Consider the following 12399-nt stretch of genomic DNA (forward strand, 5'->3'; position numbering starts at 1 on the left):
ATAGGGTTAGTGGGGTCCATTCTTACCTGAGGTCGACACAGAGATGAAAAAAGGGTTAGTGGGATCCATTCTTAACTGAGGTCAACACAGAGGTGAAAATAGGGTTAGTGAGGTCCACTAAAACCTGAAATCTCCACAGGGAGACAGAAAAAGGGGTTAGTTAGGTCCAATCATGGTCTGGACCCCCATATGGTGTTGGAACTGGATTTGAAACACTTCATCCCAACGGAAGCTTGTACTTCAACACCACTTAATTTCACAGTACAAACATTTAGATGTGTCTAATTATAAGTCTAATTTTAACACTCTCAACTGGACTTGTTTTTAAGGCTTTAGAGAAAACCAATTAAACAACATAGCATCCTAGCTGTGTAGTCACGTATCATTACTTCCACTTAAACAGAGAGGCAAGGGTCACATCTTTATGATCATTTCATGACCATGAACCAAGAGACTGTGAGTTTTGACAATTATCTCAAATGTGGACTTCTGGTAACAGGCAGGGATGATTTTGTTCTTTAAAAGAGCAAAGGGCAAATCATCAAGGTGTTCAGGTGAGCATTTTGCAATCATAAATATTAACAAGAATACTTTCAATCCATCTTCGACATCAGTGAATCTTGGTCCTTTGTTTATTTTTTTCATTATCGGGTTTATAGAATTTTAATGTGTTCTTGCAATGTGACTGGTAAGAAAAGAATTGAGGGAAGTACAATATGACCTTTCTTCTTTCATACCATTTGCCTCAAAAGTACTGATATGTTATTTTTCACATCAGAGGGACCTGTAAAACGAGAAATATTCATAAGTACATGCCTTAAATCCACTTATCACAAAATGAAAGGGGCTCAGATGTGAGGCTCTTTTGTAGGATATGATGTGCCATAGTGGAGTGCTGCTTGTACCTACATTCATAGGTTTGGCCTTACCAACACTATGTCCTGTGATGTGAGACCCCTTGCGAGTTGAGTCATTGCATGTTACACAGTTTATCTCAGTTTAATTCCCCAGATTAGTGCAGCTTTTGGAACCTTGGTCATTATTTTCTGCCATGTTGACATCAAGTTCAGGTAAACCATTCTCCATCAACATCTTATGGGGTCAAGTGTTCTAGGACGACTAGTGTATAGAGAGGCAGATCTAAAGGTAAGGAATAAATTGATTCAGTGAGAGAGAAAGAAGGATAGAGAGAGAAATAGGAGAAAAATGAGTCAACGAGTCAGCGAGCAGGCAAACAAATAAACAAGTGTGAGTGAGTGTGTGAGTGTGTGAGTGCTAGTGAGTGGATGCTAGTATAACAGTGCTCACAAACAAAATCATGTTTGACTTTAAACATGCATATTTAAAACACAGTAAAATTACCAATCTTTGCTATATCCCCTAATCGCCATGTGCAGGGTAACAATCCAAATCTTCTTTCAACATCTTTTGAAAGGACATAGTACGAGATGGTAATTGATAATGCAACCATCATACAAGCACACCACACGTGTCACCAGGATTTACTCGTCATGGATCTAACCAATCTTTGGCAAACACTCTACCCACTACACTGCAGTGGATAGATCCTCAGAACCAGACAAATGGATAACACAACCATCACACAAGCACACCAAGCTCTGTCACCAGGATTTACTGCCACTGGCCAGGCTTCACTCTCAACATATTACCTGTGACTAATGGGACACATGGTGTTCTCTACAGATACGTAGGACTTGCAGTAAACTGATGATAAAAGGCTTCATTAAGCAGTGGGATCACTGCTGCCAAGTCGGGGTAGCTAGGCCTGGATTTATGATGGACGTTATGCCAAGAGTAATGATCTCAAGTCTGCAGAACATATAGCTGACTGTACAAGAAATGATGTAGGGTACTTTAGGCTTCCGCAAATTAATTACACAGCGTATCAATTATCAAGCTTATGAGCATCTGAAAGTCAAAGTGGGGAGGTGTGTGGATGGGTGAGTGAGCGAGCGAGTGAGTGAGCAAAAGGGTGGGTAAGTCAGAATGAGTGACTGAGTGGGTAAGCGAGTGAGTGAGTGAGTGAGTAGATGGGTTGGTAAAAAATAATTCTTATGTGCAGAACTGACATAAACTTATAATGCGTCTGGGGTGTGAGAGTGAGTATTGTACTTCACTGCTGTGTGTGAAGTACCTGGGTGAAACAGGCCATTAAAACCATGAACAATAATTAATTTAATTATTTTTTTTAATTTGTATTTTTAAGATGCACTCAGAGCAATTTTCCACTTATTTGATGGCATTCCGTAAATTCTAAAGCCTAGTCCAGACCATAACGGCATGCATCAGCTAGCCACCCTATTGTGCTGTTTACCTCTCTGACTAGCATGAAGATCAATTCAAACCCGAATCTTCAAAAATTAATTCTACTACCCTAACATGGAAATTAATACACTCGCATGAGCTGTGCTCATTTTATGAAACTCATAAAATGATGCATCCATTACCTCTACTTTACCCCTAATTAGCCCAAAAATATAAAAAATAACAGAGTTCTGACACTCCCTAAAATTGCCTACAATCTGTATGACACATGTATGCACAATAACCTCTACTTTGTGTCAAGGAGACATTAGTGGCACACATTACATCTTTACCAATTGGACTAAACCTGTTCCACTGTTCCAGCAATATCCTTTTACCAAGAGTGAGTGAGTGAGTTTAGTTTTACCCCCCACTCAGCAATATTCCAGCTTTATGACGGCGGTTTGTAAATAACCGAGTCTGGACCAGACAATCCAGTGATCAACATGAGCATCGATCTGCACAATTGGGAACCAATGACATGTGTCAACCAAGTCAGCGAGCCTGACCACTCGATCCTCTTAGTCGCCTCTTACGACAAGCATAGTCGCCTTTTGTGGCAAGCATGGGTTGCTGAAGGCCTATTCTACCCCGGGACCTTCACAGGTCCTTTTACCAAGAAGGACACAGAAATAAGTCAGAGCTATATGCCTTTACTGTTTAATTTTTATAACGTTTGGAAAAGCAGCTTGATAATTGATTTGAATATGATGCAGATGACGAGAAATGAGGAAGTAAGTTTGGTCTTACAATATCACAGCAGGGGACACCAGCAATGGGCTGCACAGATTGTACCCAAGTAGGGAATTGAACGTAGGTCTTTGGAGTGACGAGTTAACACAAGACTAACCTACTGCCCCCAATGAGAAATGACTGTTTGGTCCCACAGCTATACATATGATCAGACATTACAGCATCCAATATAAATAATGTCAATATCTACTGCAAATCTCCTTTGATAAGTAATAGAGATTTAATTATCAGTCTTTTCCTTCTGCAATGTCAGGAATTTCCATATGAAAAACATGGAACATTTGCATACATTTTGATGAAAACATTTGTGTAAATGATTCCAAGATTTTATTCAAAAGATATAAAATTGTCACTTTTATGTGTGGTTCCATATCCTTAATATTACAAACTGATACAGGAAATGTTAGTAATAATCCATCTCAATATTGATTCCAATCATGTTACACTGATATGAAATTGGATGAAATCAAGCACCTGTTTCAGAAATAGACTAGGTGATCACATGTCCATTCCAGCATATGTGAGTGAGTGAGTGAGTGAGTGAGTGAGTGAGTGAGTGTGTGAGTGTGTGAGTGTGAGTGTGTGTGTGTGTGTGTGTGTGTGTGTGTGTGTGTGTGTTTTTTCATATTCCTTGTCATCAATACAGACTGTAAATAATCCAGTCTAGGTCAGGCAAAACAGTGATACCAATTCCTACCTCAAATCAACCCAAGATCACACCGTAGTACCAAGAATATGGTAGCATCCAGCCCGATCTATTAGTCTTTATACTTTCAATGCCTGTATGACTTTACTCATTGATAGGTTTCGATGGTTTTATGGCTGCTTGGAATGGTATTTCAGATATACCATGTCAGATGACTTCATGGAACACACAGGAACTGGAATAAATCTGAAACCTATCAAAATAGCACAACCTCAAAGTCTCATGAATATTCCTATTATTCCATGATACACCGAAATGATTTTTCACGAGATGCAAATGATGTGGAATGATACTCCTACTGGAAGTAAAATGCAGAATCTTCAAACACTGCTAAACTGATAGCCCTTTGACTGAAGCCTTGTGCAGTAGTGGAGAAGTGCTGTTTAGATATGATGGAAACCTGTAGGTTCGAATCCCAGTTTGCCATCATATATTTCCCAGCTTATCAGCATGGTGTCCTTGACCTTGATATTCATTTGCATGGTAATTGTCCAAGGTCTCATTCACTTCTGATGATCCTTCCATATCAAACCCTTATAATTAAATTTTGTTGTATTTAAATCTAAACCTGAAATTCAATGGTCTTTCTGAATGTGAATTTTAAACAAATGAAAAAACACCTCAATAGAAATTATTCAAAATTAATGAGAAATTATGTTAAACACAGTTTAAGAAAGAGAATGCCTTGAATCTGTTGAGGCCTGGATCTGGTTCTTTGAATCTTCTTCAGAATTCAGCATATGAATTTTCTATTATTACGGCTGTGACATGCCATGATTTACTACTTTCAAAGCAGCATTTAAGGCACGATGGCACACACTTTCAACAATATTTTGGCTGATATTATAAATATGCAATCACTTTCCTACTGATGCAGTGAAAGGCTTATTACCCCTTACAACTTGGAATTGATAACTGAAACTTTTAACAGCTTCGAAACTGATAGCACTTGCAATCTATGGCATGTCAACAGTTGCTTCGTTCATCAGAGACAAAGAGTGAGAGAGAGAGAGAGAAGGGGAAGGAGTGAGGGAAAGAGATACATTATTAATTTTTAGAGTAGTGTTTGTAAATATTAAAAACCACTCGAGTGTGTGTGAGAGAGAGAGCGAGAAAAAGAAATGCATTAATTATTTTTAAAGAAGTGTGTTGGAAGTATTAAAAGCCACTCATTCATTCTATTACGCCCAAATTTTAAACATCTATTGTGAGCTTGCTCTGGTTCTACACCTGAAAGTAATTCTTCAAGGTGCAAAACCATGCTTATGACTGATTACCTGGCACAATTTCCAGGACAAGCTAGTGTGTATACTAGGTGTGTACAGCCAGCAGTGGCTAAATCTGTGTAACCTAGTTTTTTATGGGTTGACTTCTTTTATGTACAGTCAACATTTAGGATATATAACAGACGTGTAACACTTCCCATGTACAGCCAGTCCCTGTTATCATTAATAAGTTAGAAACAATACTACAAAATGAGACGATGATGATGATGATGATGATGATGATGATGATGGTCAGTGAGTGTGAATGAGTTAAAAGTTTGTGTTGTATCAGCATTAAAGGGAGTTGAAATATATACATCATTGCAGTATTAATTTCAATTACAAAATGTAATAACAACAATGTTAAAGAAGAAGAAGAAGAAGAAGAAGAAGAAGAAGAAGAAGAAGAAGAAGAAGAAGACTATGACGACAAGACGACTTGGGAATAGTGTTGTGCATAGGAGATGCTGATGGAAAGATCTAAGCCTGACAGTACAGTGTGAGATAAGTTAGTTCCCACATACAACACCTGTTACTTGTTATAACAACTATTGTAAGCCATGATCTACTGATTCATGATGCTGGTGTGAAAACCAATGAAATAGTACTAAAATAGGTAACTGCAGAGTTGTACCTTACAATACACAAACTATTACAGTCTAGGGGATGCACACTGAGGATAAAGACAATAGACATTGAAAATACTTGGTAGTATGACACATCTACAGAGGAAAGGCATACATTTCAGCTTCATTCTGGTAATGTATATATCTGCACAGTTCCCCAAGGTAGTAAACAATAGTTAAGATGATTATACTAAACAACACCGTGCCTGTAACAAACTGGCATCTTACACTGTTCTGTCTTCCTGCCAAAACTTGTGTCTAAACAAAAGTATTAAAGGACAGAATTACCATAAACCAGGGCTTAGCATTCAGTAAATCAGGACATCATGAAGTATGGCTACGAGCAGATGCACTAATGTCACACTCCCCTCCACCCGTCGCTTCCCCACCAACATTTAGACTCATAGCTTTAATTAACTGGTTTTGTTGGCTGTAACTGAACAAATACCTTGTCACCATACAAAATCATGGAATATTAATAGTTCACCTTCATAACAACAGATTGGAACAACCACTCCATTACCAGCTACTACCATGTCTGCTTGAATAACCTACTTGGCAGAGAAAATGTAATCAATCAGCAATCTTCAGCCATATGTCTTGTGTGTCTACCTACATCCCAGTCAGATGATAATATGATTTCTAGCTGCAAGTTCTCAGTCTTGAAGTAACCTTTGTACTTGGCTCTGACAGACATGATCAAAGTGTACGTATATATTTACCTTAACAAGATGTTATTAGCTGCCTCTTGGAACCTGCATCAGTTGTAAGGTGCTCAGTAGTGGGACCATGATAATATTTGATAAGAAACTGGGTTCTGTAGCTCACCTTTATAAAACCTTTCACCTGACTGGGTGAAGTTGGTTTTAGGTCACTTTTAGGGAGTGCAAGAAATGGGTGTCACCCTTGTCAAAAAAGAATATCATGGCCTTCCAATACAGATCCTTGTACCATTGTCAAAAAGGAATATTATGGCTTTTTGATAGAGATCCTCGAGCCATTGTCAACAAGAGTCATCAGAGGATGACATATCCCCCTGGCCCCCACATATCTGAAAGGACAGATTATCTGACAGTTACTCGATGTTTTCGTAGATTAAGTTTGAATCGTTTCCATGGAAGTCATGAAAATAATAAATGCCATATATCTGTAAACAGCAAAAAGCACCACTTCAAGATCTGTTTCATATATCTGCCTACATCTGTGGAAAGATATGAAATGGTTTTCGAGCTGTGCTCTGGATACAAAGCCTATCCCTCCATTTTCAGTCCGAAACGTTTCCATGGAAACCCAGAAAATTATAATTCACAAAAATCTGTAAATAGCAAAAGGCACCACTCTGGGGTCTGCTACACATATCTACCTACTTTTGCTGACAGATATTACAAAGTTTTTGAGTTCTTCTCCGGAAACGAAACACACCTCTCACTTTTGAGACAAAGTCCGAAATGTTTCCATGGAAACCGAGAAAATAATACAGTATAAAAACCTGTACATAGCAAAAGGCACCACTTTAGGTTCTGATTGATATATCTACCAAGTTTAAAATATTGAATGGTTTTTGAGTTCTGCTCTGGAAACAAAGCCCACTACACCATTAGACTAACACCAAAATGTTCAAAACATCAGACTAACACCAAAATGTCAAAACTCTGTAAATAGTGAAAGGCACAACTATAGGTTGAGCTTATTCTATCTATCAAGTTTGGTCTAAAAATATGGAACGGTTTCTGAGTATAGAGTGATATGGATTGTTGTACCATTGTCAAAAGGAATTATTGTGGCCTTTCAATACATATTCTTAAACCATTATCAAGAAGGAATGTCATGGCATTTTGATACAGATCCTTGTACCATTGTCAAGAAGGAATGTCACAGCATATAGATACAGATCCTTGTACCAAGGTCAAGAAGGAAAGTCAAAGTGTTTAGATACAGATCCTTGTACCATTGTCAAGAAGGAATATCATGGCCTTTTGATACAAATACTTGTGCCAAGGTCAAGAAGGAAAGTCATGGTGTTTCACTACAGATCCTTGTACCATTGTCAAGAAGGAATGTCACAGCATATACATACAGATCCTTGTGCCAAGGTCAAGAAGGAAAGTCATGGTGTTTCATTACAGATCCTTGTACCATTGTCAAGAAGGAATGTCACAGCATATAGATACAGATCCTTGTGCCAAGGTCAAGAAGGAAAGTCATGGTGTTTCATTACAGATCCTTGTACCATTGTCAAGAAGGAATGTCACAGCATATAGATACAGATCCTTGTACCATTGTCAAGAAGGAATGTCAATGATAACAATGTCTTTCCTGCTTGACAACAGTACAAGAATGTGTATCTAGATGTTGCACTCACAAAATATAAGAAGCCGCAATCCATAAAGTTTGTCAATTTGCTAATGATGCTGACAAACCTAGAAGCAGTTTGATGACGTTATGCTAGTGCTGTTGCAAATGATTGAGTCAGGAATTCACAGGCCATTAGAAACATCCATAGTGAAAAACAATACTGATACAACCATAACTTTGCATGCAAATGTAGCAGGGTGCCCCATCACATGACTAGGAAATTTTGTGGCTGCTACACAAACCTTTATAGATATTACACATAAAGATGAAAAAAAAACCCAACCTGATAACAAGTATCAGATACAAAAACAGATACAGATCTCTCCGAGGCTGAGGCTACTGGAAAGGACTGCAAGAGTTACTAATATACTAGTGCGAAGTACTGATTTACTATTAACAACCAAGGGTGGATACAGCTTTATTGAGAAGGGGCAGGGTGCACACTCTTGAGAAAGGGGAGGTGCACACTTCAGTTTTGCCTGTCTTCAATGGTCATTGAATAAACTTTCAGGACAAAAGTGTGGTGTGGATCTGCCTATAACTACTGATATATGTCATCAGTGTGATGTATCTTGATTCAGGTCAAACATAAAATTAATTTACTATGTTTTTTGACTGTCTGAAACACACATTCTCACCTGGAAGATATATTGAAGCATATGACATTAATCAGAATGGTGATGCCTTGGGGTACTGTAGCTCCACTATCCTGTGACAGTTCCTGAAGGCTTGTGACCAGTAATCATTACACCTGTAAAACGAGACATCAGCCTTATCATAGAAATCTATTTGGTATCTGGACAGTTAATGGATGGATAAACCTTGTATGGAATCTGATTTGACTCAACTGACAAATTTGCAATTACACTTTGACACACTAATTAGTTGTTGCTGTCAATAAAACTCTAATGAAATGATAACAGTGGACCTGGATGGTTTTTAGATAAAATCAAATGTAATATTAAACATGTTAATTGAGTAAATATGTGTACATGTTTGGATTTGACTGCCACATATATGTTAATAATATATAGAAAAGAAGAATTGGTATAAAATACTGCTATTAGAAACAATCGCTTAATGTCTATTAGGCATGACATATAATCTGCATCAACACACCCAGTGTCTGATATTATATTACTCAACATTGTCAAGAACCAATGAGTGAGTGAGTTTACACCACACTGAGCTATTCCAGCTAAATGGCGGCGGTCTGTAAATAATCGAGTCTGGACCAAACAATCCAGTGATCAACAGCATGAACTTTGATCTGCGCAAATGGGAACTGATGACAAGTGTCAACCAAGTCAGCGATCCCATTAGTCGCCTCTTACAACCGGCATAATCACCTTTTATGGCAAGTATGGGTTGCTGAGGGCCTATTCTACCCCAGAAGAACCAACCATTTGACTATAGAGTTTGCTCCTTAGCAAGTGCTGAATAGAAATTATTTAGCCATACTTTCTTCAACTTCACGTGTTGAAGCTGTCACCTATGAAACATTTAATCAAAATAGATAAAGCATATATGAACGTATATGTTATAAACATTGTTAATTTTACAAAAACATTAATTATTACAGCTCTAATTTTGACTACTTTCTACCAAGATGTTACCTCCCTTTGATAAGAAAGAAAAATATTCTCTACTGAGAATAGTCAGTCAAGAGTGGAGAAGAAATGCTTCCTTCAACCCATAGGGAATGTTTATGCCAATAATTACATGTTTATTTTGATGGCTTTCTGACCCAATCTTGTTTTTCTGCCGAAAAATGTCACATTTTTCACTTCCTTGAATATTTTTAACATCTGAATAAAGTATTTTTCAAAGGAAATCACCAGGCTTAATCAGCTACGGCAGTGACAGCAATAGGACATGAATTGCAGACAGGGAATGCACATCATGATGAAAAGTGATCAATTTGTTAACAAGGCTCATGGACACTTGACAGGATTGAGGCAGCCTGGGATAGAGTCCTAGATCTCCTGTGACTGCTAAAACCCAGTTATGGTATCAAAAGTGATGATGAGAGAAGACAATAGAGGCTATTTGCTGATGTGTTAATCAGGGTTAGGTTCCAGCTGACAGAAACAGGGCAAACCATCCATCAGTTTTGAATACTCTTCTATTCCTGTAACTGGGGTTTTGTTTGAAACAAAGAAAATGCTCTTAGGTTTTGATATCATATTTCTGCCTTCATATTATACGTGTATCATTAGGATAATTCAGGATGAGCACTAACATATCTTACAGGGTCTTACATGGTCTACAATATTTTGTAAAGAACTAGTTTCCCTCTGTACATATCTTGTCAAGTTTCCCAATCATACTTTCCCATTCAGCCTCAATCAGAGTTTCCCCTTCCACCTCCATCATAGTTTCCCATTCAGCCTCAATCAGAGTTTCCCCTTCCGCCTCCATCATAGTTTCCCATTCAGCCTCCAACACAGTTTCCCCTTCCGCCTCCATCATAGTTTCCCATTCAGTCTCAAACACAGTTTCCCCTTCCGCCTCCATCATAGTTTCCCATTCAGCCTCCAACACAGTTTCCCCTTCCGCCTCCATCATAGTTTCCCATTCAGTCTCAAACACAGTTTCCCCTTCCGCCTCCATCATAGTTTCCCATTCAGCCTCCAACACAGCTTCCCCTTCCGCCTCCATCATAGTTTCCCATTCAGCCTCCAACACAGTTTCCCCTTCCGCCTCCATCATAGTTTCCCATTCAGTCTCAAACACAGTTTCCCCTTCCGCCTCCATCATAGTTTCCCATTCAGCCTCCAACACAGTTTCCCCTTCCGCCTCCATCATAGTTTCCCATTAAGCCTTCACTATAGTTTAGAGGTAGAATAGGCCTTCAGCAACCCATGCTTGCCATAAAAGGCGACTATGCTTGTCGTAAGAGGCGACTAACGGGATCGGGTGGTCAGGCTCGCTGACTTGGTTGAAGCATGTCATTGATTCCCAATTGCGCAGATCGATGCTCATGTTGTTGTTGATCACTGGATTGTCTGGTCCAGACTCGATTATTTACAGACCGCCGTCATAAAGCTGGAATATTGCTGAGTGCTGCATAAAACTAAACTCACTCACTCACTCATTATAGCTTCCCACTAAGCCTCCAGTATAGTCTATCATTTTACCCCAAGTTTCCTATTCTGCCTCCATTATAGTTTCCCACTCAGCCTCCAGTATAGTTTCTCCCTTTACCCTCAACCCAGTTTCCCATTCCACCTCCAGTATAGTTTCTCCCTTTACCCTCAACCCAGTTTCCCACTCAGCCTCCAGTATAGTTTCTCCCTTTACCCTCAACCCAGTTTCCCATTCTGCCTCCAGTGTAGTGTCTCCCTTTACCCTCAACCCAGTTTCCCATTCCGCCTCCAGTATACTTTCTCCCTTTACCCTCAACCCAGTTTCCCATTCCGCCTCCAGTATACTTTCCCCCTTTACCCTCAACCCAGTTTCCCATTCTGCCACCAGTATACTTTCTCCCTTTACCCTCAACCCAGTTTCTCATTCCGCCTCCAGCATAGTTTCAAATTCAGCAACCAGTTTTGTGTCTCGTTTTACTCCTAACATAGTTTCCGATTCTGCCTCCAGTATAGTTTCTCATTTTATTCCCAGTTTCCTATTCTGCCTCCAGTATAGTTTCCCATTCAGCCTCTACAAAATACCTTCCCATTTTACCTACATTATAGTTTCCTGGTCAGATTCCAGTATAGTTTTGCATTCTATGTCCAGAACAGTTTCCCAGATTTGGTTTTGTCTATTTGTTCATTCTACCTGTTATAGTCTCCCATTCAGCCTCCAGCATAGTTTCCCATTCTACCCCCAGTATAGTTTCCATTCTACAATCTATTCTATTTTTCGTTTCCCAGTCTTCCATGTACCCAAGCTCTGACCTTTTGCTCTATTGTCTGCATCTAGCATTCCCATTCTACCATCTGGAAAAGTACTAGTTTCCCAATCTACCTAACTGCCCTCATAAACTTAGTAATTCCTAGGATTTCAATATTTCAAGATGCTGAGAATGAATGCTGCCCTGTGCACCAATCATGAACAAAACGCATAAAGAATTCTATACACACTCCACTGATAACATTCTCTGTTGCTATTTAAAAGTTAAGTCATTGCTACAAATCTCCTGAATTCTAAAACTGTTCTTGGTAGTTACAAAGGAGGTGATCTGGCCAAGGCTGGGTTATAAACCTGCATCCATATAAAGCTCATTGATTTATTTCCGGCATATAAACCAAGCTCTCTGACGACAGCCTACCCGATAGGCTTCCCTGGACACCGTACAGCTGTCCACATTCACACAAGTTCATTAGCGTCATCCAAGTAATGGAAATGATTCACAGTCTTTTTGTTT

General features: G+C 39.0%; 1 long non-coding RNA gene across 1 annotated transcript in view; it reads right to left on the reverse strand.

Annotated features, from left to right (window-relative positions):
- The window catches only part of LOC137266394 (uncharacterized), a 108764-nt gene that overhangs the window by 66971 nt on the left and 29394 nt on the right, over positions 1 to 12399 (reverse strand). Inside the window, exon 2 of the long non-coding RNA XR_010954977.1 lies at positions 8669 to 8781. This is a non-coding gene — a long non-coding RNA (uncharacterized lncRNA). The remainder of the gene's footprint in view (positions 1 to 8668; positions 8782 to 12399) is intronic.

This window comes from Haliotis asinina, chromosome 15, assembly GCF_037392515.1.
Source record: "Haliotis asinina isolate JCU_RB_2024 chromosome 15, JCU_Hal_asi_v2, whole genome shotgun sequence".
NCBI classification, from domain to species: Eukaryota; Metazoa; Mollusca; class Gastropoda; order Lepetellida; family Haliotidae; genus Haliotis; species Haliotis asinina.